Raw genomic sequence first — 22,760 nt, 5'->3', positions numbered from 1 at the left:
ACAATTTTAGATGACTGCTTAGTGTTAGTGATGCAACCCGCACTGAACCGGGAAAATTCATCTATGATATGCAAATACCATAGGTTAGGTTCGAGTTGATGAAGATCCATGGCTACAGTATGGTTGTAGTCATTAGCTAAGGAAAAACCAACAACTGGTCTTGGTGCAGGTTTTCTATACTTCCTACATATTTCACAATTGGCTACAATTTTTTCCAAAATGGTAGCCACCTCCACAACATCTGAGCCAGCAGACTTTAATAGCAGTTTTAATTTCTCAGCTGAGGCATGTCCAAACTGCCTGTGCAGTTTTTCTAAACTTTTTATTTTTTCTTTATTGGTCATGTTATCAACAATTAGCACATCGGAATGGGAGTTTCTTGTATGATGACCACTACCAAGAATATCTACACAGTAATGTCCACTAGATGTGAATTGTAGGTCCACTGGCTTCCCAAACATGACAGCTTTGTCTGAATTAAGATCCAGAACAGCTCTAGCCCTCTTCAACGGAGCTTTACTCAAAAGCAGAGGAATATCAGCTTGAATTACCTCAGCACTTATATTACACCTAGTGGAACCTATTATCGCCGGTAGAGTTACCTGGGTAGAGGAGTTTATAATTTTTCCGTCGCCAAATCGGAAGGGTCTATTGCTTCTCTTAATAATAATATCTTCTTGGTTGATATTCTTTTTATATTCATCCAACCATCTTTGGCCACAAACGGTCCGAGTACAAGCTGTGTCAATCACTGCCATGTTCAATGACTCAACTAAAAAAATTTTACTTGGAGAATATTCATCGTGTGAGAGAAGTGTGATGTTACACGCTTCCATTTCTGTTTCTTTATGCTCCAATTCGTCTGTTTCGGTTAACCTAACAGCTTCACTTTTGTGGGGGCACTCTCTCCACCAATGCAAAACGCTCTGGTAAATAGAACATTTAGTAACTTTCCCATATCTCTTAGTAGGGTTCCCGTTTCTAAATCTATTAGATTTTCCCGTATCTGATCTAGAAAAGTTACGGAATTTTTGTTTCCTTGATGTTGTTGCATATAAAGTGGTTTCCTGCCTTACAATAGGCTCCTCATTAGAAGGTATAACATTTGATTCTCCAAATATACATTTTAATGCGGACTTCATGTTTTTATATTTCAATTCTGACGAAGCACACGCTGTCAATGCGAGTTGGCGCTGTTGATAATACAGGCCTGACTTATCTAATAGTTTAAAAGCTAGGACGGCATCCAGAAAAGTCATTTCAAACTTGGTACTTTTGAGATATCTCTGGTCGAATTCTATAATATATTCAGAGATACTCATGTTTTCAGGCCGCTGGAATTTATCAAAGTTTTGGTAAGCCTCGTACATAGAATCTAGAGAATCCTTTAAAAACAAATTGTCTAATACATTAATAAGATTCGACATACCTTCATCTGTGTTGAGTTCTTCCACTTCAATTCCCATAGCTGCCCGTTTTGCATTTCCGTTAAGTGAAAGGCTAACAGCCAATGCCTGTTTGTTCTTTGGTAAATCCATCATCATTGTCCAAATCTTTATTTCATTTTTCCAGCATGGGTAGTTGTTCTCATCAAATCTAGGGGGATTTTTGTAGTTAACGGCCATTTCCTCTTTGGGGTCGTTCGTTAAAAAAAAAATGTCAATTATTGTTCCGTAGATCGTTTTCGCTCACAACTACGCTCTGCTACCATGAAAACCAGTAAAACAATCATACTCCGGCGGTATATATATGAGCAATATATATATAATTTATTACGGCAGCTAATACATTAATTGAATAAATATGCAGCACACTCACGATTAAAGTTTAACGGTTAACAAACACATAAACATAAAATACGACGCCATATTGAAAAGAAAAGTTTGTTAACTCTGCCTTTTTATGAGGGAGATAACTTAACAAATTATATGCATATTAATGCCAATATAAAGGGGGACAACTTAACATTATGTGTGTGTGTGTGTATATATATATATATGTCTGTATTATATATATATTGTCATCCCCAAACAGTACTGTTTCGTTGTATCACATCACAACTCATCAGTGAGGCTAGACAAACACCTTTCCCCAGCCGTGGATTGAACCTAAAACCTACAACCGTTGCATTGTGACAGTCAGTAGCTCTCACTATTCGGCTACGAATCCGGGCCGTAAATATTTCTCCTAGAGTGTGTATTAACTCCACACCCTCTCGTCGCAAAGTGCTCGAACCATCAGCTTGTTTACAAACAAATAAATGGTGGGCTTCGCTTAATCACTTTAAATACGCATCGGGTGAAAATATATTTACAAAGTGCCCAACCCAAAGAGGGGGGCTTTAATTGTCATCCACATAGAGTACTGTTTCGTTGTATCCCAACTCATCAGTGCGGCTAGACAAAAATCTTTCCCCAGCCATGGATTGAACCTACAACCGTCGCATTGACAGTCGGCAGTTCTCACCATTCGGCTACGAATATATATATATATATATATATATATATATATATATATATATATATATATGTCTGTATTATATATATATACATGTCTGTATTATATATATATATATCTATACATGTCTGTATTATATATATATATATATATATATATATATATATACATGTCTGTATTATATATATATACACTTGTGCCCGATATTATTCATACCCCCTCTTGAAAATTGAGTTTATTAGGTGTAACTTTGTAAGAATTTATTGTTTACGTCCATATTGATACATATTCTTAATAAACCTCTTCTGATCATTTTCGTCATTTTAAAATCTCGGGATACTTGTAATAAAAGAAATATACAGCTATTTATAAAATCTGCAATGTTCAAAAATAATCATACCCCCTTATTTTTTCAGTATTAATCGAGTTTCTGACTGTTTGTTTCCTGTTTGATTCTTATTTTGAATGCTTTTATACAACCTTTGATTAATTTCATTTCGTTTTTTTGCATTTTTCAGAAATTAAAATGATATCAACTGAAAACCAAAAAAAGAATAAAAATTATTAGAATGGGGAAGAAAAAAGAGCTTAGTAATGATCTTAGGACTAAAATTGTGAATTCACATAAGGATGGTTTAGGTTACAAGTCAATTTCCAAGAAATTTGAGGTCCCTACAGCAACAGTACAGAGCATCATCAAAAAATTCCAGAGCCACCACACAACAAACAACTTGATTGGTAGAGGAAGGAAAAGGAAACTGTCTGCTAGAGCCACCAGGAATATTGTAAGAAGTGTTAATGCAAATCCAACCACCACTACTAAGGACATTTTAGAAAATCTGGAGTCTTCTGGCATAAAAATATCAAGGCAAACATTGCAAAGGACTCTGCATGAAAATGGTCTGAAAGGAAGAAGACCAAGAAGGACTCCATTGCACACCGGAAAACACCTTGCAGCACGTCTAAAGTTTGCTAGGACCCATGTGAATTCTCCAGAGTCCGTTTTCTCAAGTATTTTGTGGACTGACGAAACAAAAATTGAATTGTTTGGCCATATGGATGCTTCTTACGTTTGGAGGAAGAAAGGAGAAGCTTACAACCCAAAGAACACCATACCCACGGTGAAACATGGTGGTGGTAGCCTAATGTTTTGGGGCTCCTTTTCGGCTAGTGGTCCAGGTAGTTTGGTCAAGATAGATGGAACCATGAAGAAGGAGCAATATTTGGAGATACTCCAGAAAAACATTAGACAGGATGCGGAGAAGCTCCATTTAGGACCAAACTGGGTCCTTCAACAGGATAATGATCCAAAACATACTGCCAAAATAGTCAAGAAATGGTTTGAGGATAATCACATTAATGTTTTGGAATGGCCTAGCCAGAGTCCTGACCTGAACCCTATCGAAAACCTCTGGCACATATTGAAAACTGAGGTTAAAAAGCGGAAACCTAGAAATTTGAGGGATTAAGAGAACTACTGCATTGAAGAATGGTCAAAAATCAGTGTTGATGCTTGTAAAAACCTTGTTGATAAATATCCAAAACGGTTACAGGCAGTTATTAAGAATAAAGGGCATGCTATTGACTATTAGTAAGAGAGGTATGAATAATTTTGAACTAGTGCCATTATTGTTTTTCTTTGTATAATGCTTCAAACTTGCATAATTTATTTATTTGTTGAGTTTAAATTAAATGCTTATGCTTGATTTATTGTTTGAAATCCCTTTAATATTGTCTATCTTCTGGTTTGAGCAATATTCTTATAGAAATCTCAAAGATCCGAGGGGTATGAATAATATCGGGCACAAGTGTATATATATATATATATCTATACATGTCTGTATTATATATATATATATATATATATATATATATCTATACATGTCTGTATTATATATATATATATATATATATATATATATACATATATATCTATACATGTTTGTATTATATATATACATATATATCTATACATGTCTGTATTATATATATACATATATATCTATATATGTCTGTATTATATATATATATATCTATACATGTCTGTATTATATATATACATATATATCTATATATGTCTGTATTATATATATATCTATACATGTCTGTATTATATATATGTATATATATGTCTGTATTATATATATATATATATATATATATATATATATATATATATATATATATATATATATATATATGTTGCTGGTCTGCAGTTTGATTTGTTGCTGGCTATCTTGCTCTTGCTTGTTGCTGGATCTCAACATTTTGAACCGAGAGAGAGACTTAGCTGTCGTACAAAGCTAAGACTCTGTAACATCATATTTGTATAGATACTCCCTCAGGCATTTGGGCTCATGGATTTTAAATGTCTGAGGGAGTGGCACTCGTCTGACAAGACGTTGCAATCATCATTATATATATATATGTATGTATATATGTCTGTATTATATATATATTTGTATATATATTTATATATATATATGGGGTGGAGACGGCTTCCGTAAGCCGTGGTGAAGGCAACCTTTCTAGGAGAAGCAAATCTCTGATTTAAAAAACCATAAAGCGGGAGACCAGTACCCGCATTAAGCTGGTCTGCAGTTTAATTTGTTGCTGGCTATCTTGCTCTTGCTTGTTGCTTGATCTCAACATTTTGAACCGAGAGAGAGACTTAGCTGTCGTAAAAAGCTAAGACTCTGTAACATCATCTGTGTATAGATACTCCCTCAGGCATTCGTCTATTAAAATGGTCCTGTGACGACGAAAGTCATTTTTGGGCTCATGAACTCTTAAATGTCTGAGGGAGTGGCACTCGTCTGACAAGACGTTGCAATCATCATCATGTATGTATGTATGCATGCATGTATGTCATGTCATGTCATATGCTACTGGTACCATGTAACCCAGTACTACCTGCCTCCGGGTCACCGGCGACTAAACTGGTTCTCCCACCAAACCTGTTTGGTGAGGAGGGCAGCTAGTCTCGCTGAAGGATTAAAAACAAGATCTTCCAAAGGGCAAATGAACTCTTTTTCTGGGTCAACGGCCAACTAGCACCGTGTATATTTGTGTGTGTGTATGTGTATTGGGGTAGAGAGGGCTCCCGTAAGCCATGGTGAAGGCAACCTTTCTAGGAGAAGCAAATCTCTGATTTAAAAAACCATAAAGCGGAAGACCAGTACCCGCATTAAGCTGGTCTGCAGTTTAATTTGTTGCTGGCTATCTTGCTCTTACTTGTTGCTGGATCTCAACATTTTGAACCGAGAGAGAGACTTAGCTGTCGTACAAAGCTAAGACTCTGTAACATCATATTTGTATAGATACTTCCTCAGACATTTGGGCTCATGGATTTTAAATGTCTGAGGGAGTGGCACTCGTCTGACAAGACGTTGCAATCATCATATCATTATATATATATATATATATATATATGTATGTATTATATATATATATGTATGTATTATATATATATATATGTATATGTCTGTATTATATATATATATGTATGTATTATATATATATATATATGTATGTATTATATATATATGTATGTATTATATATATATATGTATGTATTATATATATATATGTATGTATTATATATATATATATGTATATGTCTGTATTATATATATATATGTATATGTCTGTATTATATATATATATGTATGTATTATATATATATATATATGTATATGTCTGTATTATATATATATATGTATGTATTATATATATATATATATATATATGTATGTATTATATATATATGTATGTATTATATATATATATGTATGTATTATATATATATATGTATGTATTATATATATATATGTATATGTCTGTATTATATATATATATATGTATATGTCTGTATTATATATATATATGTATATATATATAATGTCTGTATTATATACATATATATATATATATATATATATATATATGTCTGTATTATATATATATATATATATATATATATATATATATATATATATATGTCTGTATTATACATATACTTAACACATACTTAAATCATTCGTTACATCTATGCTGATGACACGACCATCTACGGCAACACATCAAAGGCTGTAAATGACAAAGTTCTCTCTGATTCTCTCTCCTCTGATCTCTAGCGTGTGGTTCAGTGGGGGAAGATGTGGCTGGTTACCTTTAATGCATCCAAAACCAAACTCCTATCCTTACATCATCAACGCTCTGATCCCCAGCTGGCATCAATTATGATGGATGGCTCTCATCTGGGTGAGGCCCCATGTTTTGACAAGCTTCTGGGTGTGACCTTTACTCCTGATCTGAAATGGAACACGAACACGTAAGTCTGTTGCCAAGGTCGCTGGAAAGATGGTGCGATCCTTCTACCGCTCCAGAAGATATCTCACTACTGATGCAATTCTCTATCTATATAAAAGCCAAGTACGTCCAAGGATGGAATACTGTTGCCATATCTGGGCAGGAACTGCTAAAAACAGCCTATCCTGCCTTGACAGAGTACAAAATAGACTTCGTGGCTTAGTGGGGGATGCCCTTTTCTCTACCTTGCAACCTCTCTCCCACAGAAGAGACGTTGCGAGCCTATCCTTGTTTTATCGTTATTTCCATGGCAGGTGCTCGTCTGAACTCCAATCTCTGGTCCCCCCTCGCCAATCTTTCACGAAAAACACCTGTCTAGCCGAATCCACTGTGAAAAATTTCCCCCACTCTTTATCTGTGCCTAAATCAAAACGTGGATTCCATGAACAAAGCTTCTTTCTTAGAACTGCACGCCTGTGGAACTCTGTTCCGTCTGCTTGCTTCCCACCGGACTACAACTTGGATGTGTTCAAGGCCAATGTTAACAAATTCCTAATGAACCTCCCCCTTAAGTAAACACTTCATCAAATCTCCACACTAACGTAATGTACTTGCAATAACCCTTATCCCTGAGTGGCTTCCGGGCCTTGATAAGTGGTGATCACTGTGTTTAAAAAAAAAAAAAAAAGAAGCGTAATTTGTGTTCATCAACGTTTCGTCTTTATTTAGAGACTTCCTCTGGATTAATGAGATTAAGAAACAAAAAATACCAGTACAAAATATTTGAAAATGTTTCACGTGCACAGTGTGATGCAGTTCTATTTCAGAAAAACGGAAAAGGACGTTGGAAATTCAAAAAGGAGGGGGGAGGGTTGGCGCTGTTAAAGAGAGGGAAATTTTAGTGACGTCATATAGTCGTTAATGTAATTTTAAAAATATGAACGCAGTTAATATTTTTACTGGAAAAAAGATATATCTGGTGAAATTCAAATATAGGTTTGTAACAGAAATGAAATGAGTGTTTTTTATGTAATTTATTGATTGAGATTATGTGTTAATTATTACAGGGGGTGTTTGAATGGTGTGAGAAGGTTAACCTGTGTCTACAGTTAAATAATGTTCTTTTAATAAAAGTTTACTTATTAATGGTGCTATGTTATAGAAACCTGCACCCTATAATATCCGGCATCGGTAGTGCAGCACGCAAAATTGCACGTGCCATATCCAACGTTTTGACTCCACCACTGGGCACTATCAGCACCTCCCACATAAAGAACTCCGGAGATTTACTGAACAAAATAAAAAACATTAATGTACAAAACAAAACTATACACAGCTTAGATATAACATCATTATATACTAATTAAAAAATGCTTGAATTTACTCCTTAAACATTTTAAAAAATCTAACATTAGCTTACCTTTTCCTCCCGACACTCTTATAAAAATCATTAGACTTATAACTAACATGACTTATTTTCACTTCAATAACAATTTCTATGAACAAAATTTTGGTCTTCCTGTGGGTAACCCTCTTAGTGGAGTATTAGCTTGCCTTTTCTTAGAATTCCTAGAATCTGGTCCTTTCAAATTCAGATTACCTCCAAACACAGAGTATTTCAGATACATTGACGACATTTTAATTTTTCTTTCTGAAAATATGTGCATAAATATCATTAGAGGCAAATTAGACTCAGTCGAACCTTCCATAAAGTTTACCTATGAAACAGAAAACAATAACATTACCTTTTCTAGGCATACTTATTATAAAATCCAATAATAAACTATCCCTCAAAGTTCACCGCAAAACTACACACAAAAACGATTACATACATTTCTACTCACACCATAATAATAAAATAAAAACAGGGATGATAATTGGTTTCTTCTTACGCGCTTTCAGAATTTGCAGTCCTGAATATCTGGATGAAGAATTCAAATACCTCAGAAACATTTTGAAAACCTTGCAATATCCGACATATTTCATATTGAATACTAAGAGAAAAGCCAGACAAATATTTTCCAGAATAAATAATAATAAAAAATCATACACACCAGACTTTTCTCTCATAAACAGACATCTTCTTTTATCTACACACACCAATAATACAATAATCTGTAACACACTAAACAAATTAGAAATTTCTATCGTACACACCACATCACTAACCATAAGACATATATTAAAACTACGAAACATCTCCATGACAAACCAGTTTTCAATGAAGGTATATACACTATTCCCTGCCATAATTGCCATCATAAATACGTTGGTGAAACTCAGCGTAAATTGGAAAAAAAGGCTCAGTGAACATAAAAGAGATATAAAAAATAGCAATTCTCTAAGGGCATTATTCTCTCGTTCATTGCAACATAACCACACCTTTGACTTTAAACAAGCAAAAGTAGTTAAATTTATTTCAAATAAACCACTCCAGAGACTTCTTGAATCTGCGTTTATCGCAATTTCAAGCACAATTAAACAACGTGCAGGTTTCTATAACATAGCACCATTAATAAGTAAACTTTTATTAAAAGAACATTATTTAACTGTAGACACCGGTTAACCTTCTCACACCATTCAAACACCCCCTGTAATAATTAACACATAATCTCAATCAATAAATTACATAAAAAACACTCATTTCATTTCTGTTACAAACCTATATTTGAATTTCAACAGATATATCTTTTTTCCAGTAAAAATATTAACAGTGTTCATGTTTTAAAAATTACATTAACGACTATATGACGTCACTAAAATTTCCCTCTCTTTAACAGCGCCAACCCTCTCCCCTCCTTTTTGAATTTCCAACGTCCTTTTCCGTTTTTCTGAAATAGAACTGCATCACACTGTGCACGTGAAACATTTTCAAATATTTTGTACTGGTATTTTTTGTTTCTTAATCTCATTCATCCAGAGGAAGTCTCGAAATAAAGACGAAACGTTGATGAACACATAATACGGTTTGTTCCTTTTTATTTCTCTATTTTGTCGGAATACTATTTCCATTATTTTCATCATATATATATATATATATATATATATATATCTGTATAATATATATATTTATATATGTATGCATATATAATATATATATGTCTGTATGCATATATAATATATATATGTCTGTATGCATATATAATATATATATGTCTGTATAATATATATATTTATATATGTATGCATATCTATCTATCTATATATCTATCTATAAAAACAGAGATGTGTGTGCCACAGACGATTTCTGATTGGTTAATCCAATAATCACATCTCCTAAAAAACTATGGTTCCTACGCTCTTACCTTTACCATAAAATATTATGGCTTTATTTATTGTCCATCTTGGAAGGGTTTAATTTTTTCATAACTTGTTATTTACAAATTAAAAAAATACGAAACTTACACAATCCAACAATCCAACCTACGACATCACGGCCGCCATTCTGGTGCTAGCCGCAGACACGTACACACAACACGAAAACAATGTTTTGAAAATCTAGCAAAAATTAATTTTCCTGAAATTTTTCAATATTTAAAAATAAATTATGCCGGCTGATAAAATTTTAAAACTTTTTTTTTAAAGCTAGAAAGATAAAATTTAAAAATACTTATTTTTATGTAAAACGCGCGTTCACTCGTGGTCTTTTCATTTCGGGTTTGTATTACTGTACACATAGATTCGAAAAAGTTGTCAAAAAACAAATATATAACAAATAAATGTTATCAAAGACAAGATAATTTACTTTTCTACCAAACTGGATATATTTTTCGTGTTTTTATTCAATGTAACATATTTATTCAGCTCGAAAAACGGGTTTGTATTACTGTACACATAGATTCGAAGAAGTTGATAAGATACGAAACAATATGCATAATATAAACACAGCACGAAAACACACGCACACACACTCACGTCCACTACCGTCCTTAGCTACATCACGTTGTTATGGCAACACGATAAATACACAGTAAATTTGATTTTCTTCATTTCTACGCAAATATTACGCAAATATAAATCATATAGAATATCTGTATGAATATAATTACACATAATAGTTAAATAAAGATGATCATCGTATAAGAGAACCGAAAAAAAAACTAATAGGGAATTAATTAAAAACGATAAAAAATATGCACATTAGCTAGATCATTTGTAGATGAATGCAATTCCACGACTCATAAATAACAAAGTTGTATTTTCTTTTTAAATAAATAGAAAAAAGGGGTGTTGATAAGACTATCAATACACACAAAAAAATATAGATTTATTTTTGGGTAAAGTTCCCCCGGGTTTTCCTTTCACTTCAGTAAATAATTGTCTTTTGTTATATATATGGTGTACTATTATCCTTATATATATGATGTTTATGTTTATATATATATATATATATATATAAGTGATAGTGTCTGTGTGTGTCTGTGCGTCTGTGTGCATTTCGCTACGCTAAAACTCTGTCAATTTTAAGCCTACAGATTCGAAATTTGATATACAGGATACTGAGATTTGGGAAAATCGATGTGATAGGTTTTCAACAGATATTTGGCGATTAAGTGGTCAATATTCAACAATTTGACGTTTGAGAACTCTACCAAACTCCTCCTACAATTTAGGGTCTAAACACGTGATATTTTATATGTAGATTCCTTGGACATGGATCTAACTTATTAACTTTACTTGATCCCTAAACAATAAATGTTAAGAGGTCATAATAGGAGTCAAAGTTTAAAAATTTGACCGTTTTTTTTTTCCTCAGCATACACTTCAAAACACCTGGGCAACGCCGGGCACCGATTGCTAGTATAATATATATATGTCTGTATAATATGTATATTTATATATATATGCATGTATAATATATGTCTGTATAATATATATATATGTATGCATATATATATATATATATATATATATATATATATATATATATATGTATGCATATATAATGTATATATATTTATATATGTATGCATATATAATGTATATATATTTATATATGTATGCATATATAATGTATATATATTTATATATGTATGCATATATAATGTATATATATTTATATATGTATGCATTTATAATATATATATATGTATGCATATATATATGTATATTTATGTATGCATATATATATGTATATTTATGTATGCATATATTTATATAGATATGCCTATAATATATATATATGTCTTTATAATACAGATTTATATATGTATGCATATATAAAATATATATTTATATATGTATGCATATATAATATATATGTATATGTCTGTATAATATATATATGTATATTTATATATGCCTGTATAATATATGTATATTTATATATGCATACATATATATAATATATATAAATATGCAAAAAGGAACAAACCGTATTATGTGTTCATCAACATATATTATGCAGACATATTTATGTCTGTATAATATATATATATATATATATATATATATATATATATATATATATATATATATATAAATGTAATATTTGGTTCGTTAAAAGTGAATAGAACCATATTTCTATGTTACCAATTTAATTGAAATTTTCAGAAAATCTATTTTTAAAGTCAACGAATGTTTGCATGTTATTAAAATAATTTAACATTGCGAATTATAAAAATATTAAATTATAAATGAAAATATTTTTTGTAACTGCGAGATTGTCCCGATTTCATTTCCGGTGGAAATGAGCCTTTCACTTATTGAGATAAGTATTATTTGTATTAATCTTTATGATACTCATGCAGAGAGTGATCCGTGCTGAAATAATAACGTTATTATTTAAAAAGCCATTCTTAACATGGGGAGGGAGGGTGTTTTGTACCTATTCTGTACTTTAACCTTACAATTGAATAAAAAAAAACATATAAAACTTTAATTTGGAAATACGATTTAAAAAATAGCGTGGATTACTCTCTGCATTTTTTCCTTTTATTATTCTTAAAGAGTAAAACTTTTCTTATTCATGAAAAGAGTTAAGCCTATGTAAATGAATAAATAAATAAATGTTTGTACACGTGACAAATTATCAATAAATGGTTTAGTTACTTTTTTTTTTTTAAATTATTTATGAAAAGAGTTAACGTAAATAATCTTTGTAAAAGTAAGTGCAAAAGTGCCGTAGTTCTACTTCCATGCGTAATTTCTATACTTATAGGTTTTTGGAAATTTTTTTCACTGGATTATTATTGATTGGACACTAATTAAACAGATTATTAAAAAAAAAAAAAATTTTTTAAACAAATCATTATTTCGGCATTTGAAAGTGGTGCTTACTTTTTAGTTACAACGTTCTGATAAATCAGTCACCCATTTTGTAACCAATAAAAACGCGGTATATCAAAACCATAGAAAGAAAAATAATAGGAGTCTCTACCGCATTTGTAAGTCAGAAATATATTTGTTTCTCAAAGAAAAAAAAATAGATTGAACATGACTTTTTTATTGTTTTCATGAAAATAAAGTTTCGAATTTAAAAAAATTTTTTTTACTTATTTAGTTTGAAGTCAGTTTGTGGGTGTTTTTTTGTTTTTTTTTTTAAATAATTTGTTTTTATGAAAGGTGAGGGTTTTTTTTTGTTTTTTTTTCAAGACTTGTTTTTTTTAAAATTTTTTGAAGTATTATAAATTTCACTAACATGCTGGAGAAATGTTGGTGCTAATGCAGAGAGTGATCTGCGCTATTTTTTAAATCGTATTTCCACGTTTAATTAAAGTTTTATGATATGTTTTTTTTATTCAATTTTAAGGTTAAAGTACAGAATAGGTACAAAACACCCTCCCCTCCCCATGTTAAGAATGGCTTTTAAAATAATAACATCATTATTTCAGCACGGATCACTCTCTGCATGAGTACTGAAATGTTTAATAATTTGGTATTTTTTTAGATTAGGTCCACCTCCACAATTTTCCTTTAAATGACGACATTTATAGGTTTTCGAGTATGCTGAATACAGAAATCGCATTGAAATTTTGCGGAAATAAGTAGGTATCAAGATATAAAAAGTTATATTGTGCATTGTATTCTTTGGCGGCCATCTTTTTACGCGCGCACGCTCCATAAACAAATGCTCGCGCGTAAAAAAGATGGCCGCCAAAGATTACAATGCATAATACAACTTTTATATCTTTATAACTACTTATTTCTGCAAAATTTCAATGCGATTTTCATATTCAGCATAGTCGAAAACCATTACAAGTCATCATTTAAAAGAAAATTGAGGAGGTGGACCTAATCTAAAAATTTACCAATAATTTTCCATCCCGTACGCCTCCCGATACATTGCTTTGTCAACATGCGACCATTTTATATCTCCCGAAGACACTTCCGTATTTAGCCAGAAAAAAAAAAAAATGGGTGACCGATTTACCAGAACGTGGTAACTAAAAAGTGAGTACCCCTTTCAAATGTTGAAATAATTTTTTTTTTCAATTTTTTTTTCATAATCTGGTTAGTGTTCAATCAATGATAATCCAGTGAAAAAATTTCAAAAAACCTATCAGTATAGAAATTCGCATGGGGGTGATGGTTGTATAACTCCGCCACGTAAGTAAATAAATAAAAAATGTTACGTGCACATGCGTTAGCCTTGACTGGGGGGGGGGGACTAAGGGAACGATCATTAAATAATTCTGCGGGTCGCCATGGAAATCAACGCCCAATGAGTACCAAAATAGTTTTCATGATATGAAGAAATTTTTTTTCGAAAAGTGGGTAATCATTTTTTATTACTCTTTTACAGTGGTTGCTGGCAGTCCTGAAAGCAGCTTTAGTCTCAGTGCATCTATTAAGTTGGTAGCTATGGAAAAAGTGATTTCTGTGCGTGATAGCAGCAGCACATTCTGGGGAGAACCATGGCTGGCTGTTAGGTTTTTGTTGGAATTTTTTAGATGGTATGAATTGATTTATGCCTACAAATAACCATTCGGTCAGATCTGATACTATAGAGGGCACTTCCTTTTTAAACATGGAGTGCAGAGGTAAATCAGATATGAATGTACGGAAGCTATCCCAGTCAGCCATAGAGTATCGGTATACAGTACAGTGGAGGGGTACGTCTGGGGACTTCTTACATTTTGTTTTTATCTTAACTGATACGACGGAGTGGTCGGAGGATCCTAGAGGAGAATGAACAGAACATGAACATGGTTAAGAACTTTTTATGTGCACATTGCTAAAAATGATAGCGAGCGCCGATATTTGATTATTTTTATTTTTTTGAGTACTGTCCGATGTAAATTCATAAGATAATGTTTGTTTACAAAGTGACTTACAATAATGAGGTATACGTTTTTTTATTTTTAAATATTTAAAAAGCATCAGTTTTTGATTATGAAAACAAAAAGAATATTTTTGGTTATGTTTTATTTTAGCATCAGAAGAAAAAAAATTTTCCAAAAAATATTCAGTTCAAACAAAAACTTGAATAGGAGAAAGTTTATTTGTATGATAATAAATGAAAAACACGTTTAAACGGGATAGGAATGTTTAATACAACAAATAAGATATCCAAAAATATTATTTTTTAAACATATTTATATCATAATCTGTCACTGTTAATTACTGAAAATTACATTAAAATTGTTTGATTTCCTAAATTTTGGGAAATTTTTTAGGGAGGGGGTGCTGCAACTCTAAAACAGAGTCCCACAAACTTTTGAAATGCGTTATTTAGAAACCCATTCTTAGTATGGGGATAAGAACGTGTTTTGTAATGGTTTATACTTTACTTTACTTTACAATTTAATAAAAAAATTATAATCCTGTATATAATATTTTTATTGCAGAAATTCCCCTCTGCACCAAATTACCGTAGGTTTTCAATAACACATGCCAAATACAAATTTATTATGTCGAAACATTCAACCCTCCGTCTTATGTAACTTTACTATGTCGCTTTATACACATTTATTCGTTATGATTAAATCTTATATTTTATCCTAGGAGAAGTATCATCACGATCGCTACATCTACAGAGGAAAAAGGTCCTATTCTTCTCTCTGATTATCAAGTTCTACCACTGCTACCACTATACGCCATGTACTATTCTTCGTTTTCCTACGCTGTCCATATTTCACCGCTTTTAACGGCTTATGTCATACATAGACTAAACATAACCTTCCCTTCTCCCTATTCATAATTACTAATGCCTCCCAAGCCATCGTCCATCCAGTCCTATTGGCTGTGCTGAAAGATTCCATTATTCTTAGAATCCCATTCTTGCCTACATTACCGAATGATGTATCATATTGAAACATGGCTACTTTTTATGCAACTTCCATAATATTAGTATGATATCAGTTGTCGGTGACAAATATTTTACTGAAACAAAAATTATTTATTACATATATCTACTATACACATATATATCGCATTATACATTTTCTTTTCTTTTTCTTTTTTTTTACTTCACATTATTTCTCAGTTGTACGATGCTATCTTTGTTTTCCTGTGTCTCGCTGAAGATAATGTCGAAAACACGGTTTTCTTCTTTGGGTTTGAAAACAAACTACATTGCAGTCACATGGAAAATGCGCGTGTGCGTGTTTTTGTGTATATATGTACACAATCATGCGTGCATATACATATTCATACACACATACTTTGTGTGCTCAAGTGGGTGCTCACACTTGCACACTTAAATACTCACACAAAAAAATACACACGCACACACACACAATTTTTTTATTGCAAGATTGAGTTTTTGAAAAATAAATTACTTGATTCACTTTAAAAACCATGTTTTCCACATTCTCTTTTAAATTAAGAAATCGTTATATTATTACTCTTTTACTTGGGATGTTAAATTCAGTTCATTGTACATTGCCGCACCATTCTAATAAAACAGGTGGTCATAAAGTGGGTGCTCATTGTACGTAAAATTTTTACAGGAATGTGATCACCCACTTTTTTAAAACTAACATTTCCTCATATATTAGAAACTATGTGTTGCCAGTAATTGTAAGCATTATTTTTGTTTGCAGCATTTTTTTTCAATTAGTCGAAGTGTCCACTTGCCCCCTCCCCCCAATAAAAAAGTATAAAACATCCTCAGAAATAAAATAAAAAAAAAAATAAGGGTACCAATAATTATTTCTAGGATTGGAAACTATTGGTTGAAAATCTTACACACATGTGTGTGTGTGTGTGGGGGGGGGGTTTAGAAAGTTAACCTATTCCGTCGACCACACTTACACACTTGTGTGTGTGTGTGTGTGAGGTTGTATGCACGCGTGTGTCTGTGTGTGCATGCGCATGCACGTAGATATATATGTTATTCATTTATTTTCGTTTTTGCGATACTTTTTGAATGAATTCAGTTATTTATACGAAAGTGCATTTTTACCTAAATGCGAGTTGGGAATAATTTTCCCTTTGAATATTAGATTATTTTTTAAAAACAAGATAATTTTGTTTTATTAAAAAACTGCTTTCGACGTTCTATTTATAAGCAAAAAAATTAAAAAGGGTTTTTAAAATTTTGCATTTTTTAATTTTTTTTTTTTTTTTTTTTTTTTTTTACAAAGTTGATTGTCTAGGTCACCCACTCCTGCAAATGTAAGCATCTAGTATTTTTTTATGGGGAGAGGAGGGGGTCCAATGTGTGGGTGCTCAGTTTACGTTAAATTTAATTCATTGTATGTGCCCCTCTAGGTGTGTGACTGCGTGAAAAAATATTGAATAATTCGACCCCCTGTCTTTCCCAGGTTATAACTACTCGAAAAATATAATTCAAACCCTAATATTTTTTCAATTAAAGGAGCAAGGACCAAAGTTTTATTAAAAAAAACAAAAAACATGTTTTAAAAAAAAAAAAAAGGTTTTAAACTTCAGACTTTACAGGTAAATTTCTAAAAAAACACTTTTTTTGTTTTAAATTTGAATATATTTTTTATTGATCTTTTATCTTCAATTTGTGATATATAAAACTTTGGTGAGTAAATTAATTATTTACTTTTCAAAATGGGGGAGGTCGTGAATTTAAAAAAAAAAACGTTTGTCTAAAATATTATATTCGGTTTATTAGAAAGAGCATAAAATTTCACATTGACCCTGAAAATATCATAAAAATTGAATCAATAGAAAAATTTTGATAGATTTTTAAAGTTTAAAAATTGAAAAATACTTAACTCGTAAAAAATAATATTTCCATTACTTTTTATACAACTTTAATAGTTTATTTTGGAAGTATAATCCCACTTTTAAACCCACTTTTAAAAGAGAAATTACGAGTTTTTTATATTTTATTTGCAGTTTCGTGTTAAGGGTGTCAAAAATTCCAAAAAAAATTCTGATACACCTAGTGCCCCTCCCAAAAAACAGGTGACTATTCCCCCCTTACCCCCCCCCCAAAAAAAACGCCCTAATAAAAAAAAATACTGATGAAGTAAGCTTTAATTTGAACATAAATTACATTGGATACAGACAGTTGTGTTTCTATCACTTTTGCTTCACTGCACACACACGTTAACTTTGTATTTTATTTTTCTAAACTTGTTTTTACTTTGTGTGGAGGGTAACTTTTTACATTAGCTTTACCTCCACATTTACACATTTCTTGCTGTTTTTATATTTCGGCCACAGCCGCCACTACCTGCAATTGGCCAGGAATAGCAGAGGCCACCAACAACAACCATAGTTTATTTTTTTTTATGTGGGCGGGGATCATGCTTCCACCGGGCAATGCCAGTTAACAGGTTGTGCTAGTTATATCATAATAACGTTAACATGGAAAGAGGAGGGTGTTTTGTATCTATTCTATACTTTCACCTAACAATTTAATAAAAAAAGATATCATGAAACTTGAAAATAATATTACTAAAATAGCGCTGTAATTTTGTTTTATTTTGTTAAAAAAAATTGTTTTTTAATTCAAATGGCTTCATTCAACATTATTTTTTTATTTAAGTAAAAAACGCTTTTAAATGAGTTAAAACTCACAAACCACTTATCCAGTTCAATAAAAGAATAACTTATTTTGCCTACGATGACACTTATTGGGTTTGTTTTACAATCCACTGAGGGATGAAAAAGTGGTTAAAAAAACAAATATATAACAAATGTTGTTAAAAGCAGGATAAGTTACTCTTCTACCTACCTCGATAAATTTTTGTTGTTGTAAATGTTTATTTGGTTTGAAAAACAAGTAGTGTCAAGTGTTACATGAGAACAAGAAAAAATGACCAGGGTGTTTCTTGAAATCTTTAAAGTCTCGACAATGACTTAAAAATATAAAATTATACAAAACAGTAGAAACCCACCTGATAATTGTCGTGGCAACTCAAAGCCATTAAAATGAAACTTAATTATGCTAATTAGTTTAATGTACTTGAAAACATTATAATTGTAATCTACAAAATGTCCTTTCATTTGGTATGCTACAAGTTATATTTTGTTAATTTCTTGAAATCGTGTTGTGGTTGCCATCTTGGATTTTTCACGGTGTAATGATGACAAATGATAATGTTCATCAGAATAATATCCCGCATGATGATAAAGCCTTACCTCCCATATTTTTTTTTTAGCTGTTTTGATGAAGTTTCTATTTAAAGCTGTTAAAATGAAACTTAATTATGCTAATTAGTATAACATTATAATTGTAATCTGTACAAAATTTCCTTTAATTTGGTATCCTACAAGCCATATTTTATCAATAATTTCTTTGAATCATGTTATGATGGCCATTTTGGATTTTCCTGTCGCCATCTTGGATTTTTCATGATGTGATAATGACAAATGATAATGTCCATCAGAATAATAATTCCTATGATGATAAAGCCTTACTTACCATTTTTATTAGCTGTTTTTATGATGTTTCTACTTAAAGCTGTTGAAATGAAACTTAAATATGCTAATTAATATGCAAATTACCAAGTGAGATCGTCGTAAATAAAGCCAACTGAACCTTCATAGTGTTATGATAATATGTTAAAAATTTCATCATAATCTCTTAAAAAGATACAGCTTTTTAAAGATGTGTTAATCTGTAAATTGTGCAAATTTCCTACTATTTTCAGTCATAAGCTTATATGCATTTGAATAGAACTAACTTAAGGCAAAATGTCCAAATTTTTTGATGCTTTGAATGTTCATAAGTCCAGTTCTAATGGACCAATTTTAAAAAATTAAAGATAATATCTCTTTTTTTTTTTAATGCTCTAATGCTTGATTTGAGTTTATTCGATGTCAAGAAAAAATGGTGTGATGTTGCTAATATATGTACATATATTAGTGGCCTGGCAAGGCCACAAGGGAAACAACCAAGCAAAGAAAAATCCTAAACAAAATTGATCCCAAAGCAGCAAAACTGAGTCTAGCCTGCCAGGACACTATATATAAAAATGTAGGCAAATTTGGGCATATTTTATTGGTTTGAAAATATAGATCCTTTTTTACTAATTGTCATAAAATTTTAACCATAGAATAATATTATAATCTTAAAAAAAGCCTGCAAATTTTCATGTAGTTTCATCCCATTGAACCAAAGATATTAGCATTTCAGTATTCAATTTGGCTGAGTATAGATATATTCATATTTCATTAAATAAAATAGACGTTTTTTGTCTATTAATTCTATTTTCCATCCTTTCCAACTTCAAAATAACTGTTTTCACTTCTGGCGGGAACTTGCTGATGTAATCACCATATTAATCATAAGTCCAAGTAATTTCCAATTCTTCAGGATTCATCGTCAGGGATAAAGTAATTTAACTGGTTTTAAACAAGTTATATAACTTTTTCTCTTTTCTTTCGCCTCATTGGTTACCATTGTTAACTAAAATAAAATAAAATAATTAACCAATGAAAAAATAAATAAATAAAATAAAATAATTAACCAATGAGGGATGGAAAAGAGAAAAAAAAAAGTATATAAATTGTTCAAAACCAGTTAAATTACTTTATCCCTGACAATGAATCCTGAAGAATTGGAAAGTACTTGCACTTATGAGATCACCTTTTTTTTGGCAATTTTATAAGTTTCAAATCTTAGCGACTATTCATCGGAATTTAATAGATGAAGGCTCGTTGGAAAGGTAATAATCTGAATTGCATAGTGAGTTACGTGACATTTGCTCTTAAGGTTGCATATTAAGGGAATCATCCAGAGTCTATTTTTGGCACTTTTTTACAGCCATAAAATGTTTTGATAAAGGTGCAGTATCTTTCCACTTTCAAAAAATCCTTTAAAATTACCACTATTTACTAGAACTTTCGAGGGTATTGAAAACGAAAATAGGGTTTAAAATTCCAGGAAATAAGTAGTTTCTAAGATATGAAAAAATGAAATAGTTTCAAAAAGTGGTGAATCACTTTTCTGTATTAATTTTACATAAAATGAACCCCCATTTTATAGCCATCTTTTTTTTTTGCGGGGGGGGGGGGGTCTGTTATTTTTTTTTAGGGATGTTGTTTATTTAGTAATTGTGGCCTGGTATACCAAGACAAAACCACCTTAAAAAACTTGTTTCGGTTGTGCTGAAAACAAATATTGCATTTAAATTTTCCACAAATAAGTATTTTTCTGGGTAATAAACAATGTAATTCTTTGTTATATGTGGTGGCCATTGTTGTACGTGCAAACATGCATATTTTTGCTTAATACCCGGAAAAATACTGAAAAATACCTGAAAACCTACAGAAAACAATTTTTTTAAGGTAAGTTTTGTGTTGGTCTACCAGGCCACAATACGCACCACCCTTAAAAATAAATAACATACCCCTCCCAATAAAGTGGGTGCTAATTTTGCGTTAAATTAATATAGAAAAGTGATCCCCCACTTTTTGAAACTATAATTTTTCATATCTTGGAAAGTACTCGTTTCCTGGAATTTTAAATGTAATAGTGGTAATTTTAAAGGATTTTTGAGAGTGGAAAGATACTGCACTTTTACCAATATTTCAATCATAATCATTTGTTTTACTAGTTTTGCATATGAATTACAAAATATCCAATATTTCCCTAAAACCTCTGGCCTCAATGGAGAGGAGACTAAAACTTGCTGCTATGGTTTCAAATGATCTGAAATAACAGCAAGAGGAGACTTGATTCCAAATATTTCTTATGTTATATTTCCCCTGTTTGGTTTTCACACATAAATTAAATTTCACAGTGTATAAGGATTATTTGATGCGGAAGATATTCATAATCGTACCCTTTTTCCAAAAGTGGGGAGATATAACATATGAGAAATATTTGGAATCAAGTCTCCGCTTGCTTGTGGTTTCAGATCGTTTGAAACTATAGCAGCAAGTTTTTGTCTCCCCTCCATCAAGGCCAAAGCTGTTGGGGAATGCTTTATATGCTTTATATATTTATCAAATGTAAATAAAAACTCTATTTAGTCTGACCATTTGAGAAATAATATCACTGCAAGTGTAATCAATGAAAGTTAGAAATTTGTCTGGCCACAACCCAAATAACAAACATCCAAGAAAGAATATGATGCCAAGCGAATACACTATAAAAATTATCTCTGTTATAAACAACAAATAATTTTTAATTAATTTCTTAAAGAATTATATTATTCCCTTCAGTGGCAATCATATTTTATTCAGTATATTTTTGTTTATCTGTTGGCAACTCTTTACACAATAACAACTACTGATTAGAGATTCATGATTTTATTAATAAATGAAGTTTATTGCATAAACTTCATTTATTAACCAATTGAACTCTGTCTGTCTGTCTGTCTGTCTGTCTGTCTGTCTGTGTGTGTGTGTGTGTGTGTGTGTGTGTGTGTGTGTGTGTGTGTGCGCGCAATTTCTGGGTTCATATAAAGAGTATATATTTTTTCCTTATTATATCATCCAAATTGTTTCACATTACAACCTTAATGAATTTGTGTTTTTGCATTCAGAGCATATTTATTGACTGGTTGCATTTCATTAAAAAAAAAAAATGAATACATTCATGTTTAGATATACTTGTAGATTAACATGCCACCTACCACAAAAGAGGTACTATTTTTTGCATGATTATTTGTAAAAAT

At 31.3% G+C, this 22,760-nt stretch overlaps 1 protein-coding gene across 6 annotated transcripts in view; it reads left to right on the top strand.

Annotated features, from left to right (window-relative positions):
* LOC145258276 (stress-activated protein kinase JNK-like) overlaps positions 1-22,760 on the top strand; it is a 432,258-nt gene that overhangs the window by 365,028 nt on the left and 44,470 nt on the right. The window lies entirely within an intron of this gene.

This window comes from Euprymna scolopes, chromosome 33, assembly GCF_053919585.1.
Source record: "Euprymna scolopes isolate OS-2025 chromosome 33, ASM5391958v1, whole genome shotgun sequence".
Lineage (NCBI taxonomy): Eukaryota > Metazoa > Mollusca > Cephalopoda > Sepiida > Sepiolidae > Euprymna > Euprymna scolopes.
Note: the sequence above shows the minus strand (reverse complement) of the source record. Positions and strands in the feature narration are given on the sequence as shown.